Below are 251 nucleotides of genomic sequence, written 5' to 3'. Positions count from 1 at the left end.
CAGTGGAGGGGCAGGGAGGGAGGGTGACACTGAACCAGACCAGGACTCACCAGGCGGCACCCTCTGTTTTGGGGGGATTTTCCGTCTCCCACAGGGCCCAGGGCACCGTGGCCTGCTGTCCCAGACCCTCCGACGTCCCTAGGGTCTGCTGTCTGTAGGGGCAGGCTCCATCTCAGAAATGCTCCAGTGACTGTGTTCTCTCTCTTCCTTCTAGAAATCCCCTTCTTTGTCCTGCCTGGGGCTGGAAGATT

Source organism: Colobus angolensis, unplaced genomic scaffold, assembly GCF_000951035.1.
Source record: "Colobus angolensis palliatus isolate OR3802 unplaced genomic scaffold, Cang.pa_1.0 Scaffold82, whole genome shotgun sequence".
Lineage (NCBI taxonomy): Eukaryota > Metazoa > Chordata > Mammalia > Primates > Cercopithecidae > Colobus > Colobus angolensis.
This window is presented reverse-complemented; position numbering follows the sequence as displayed.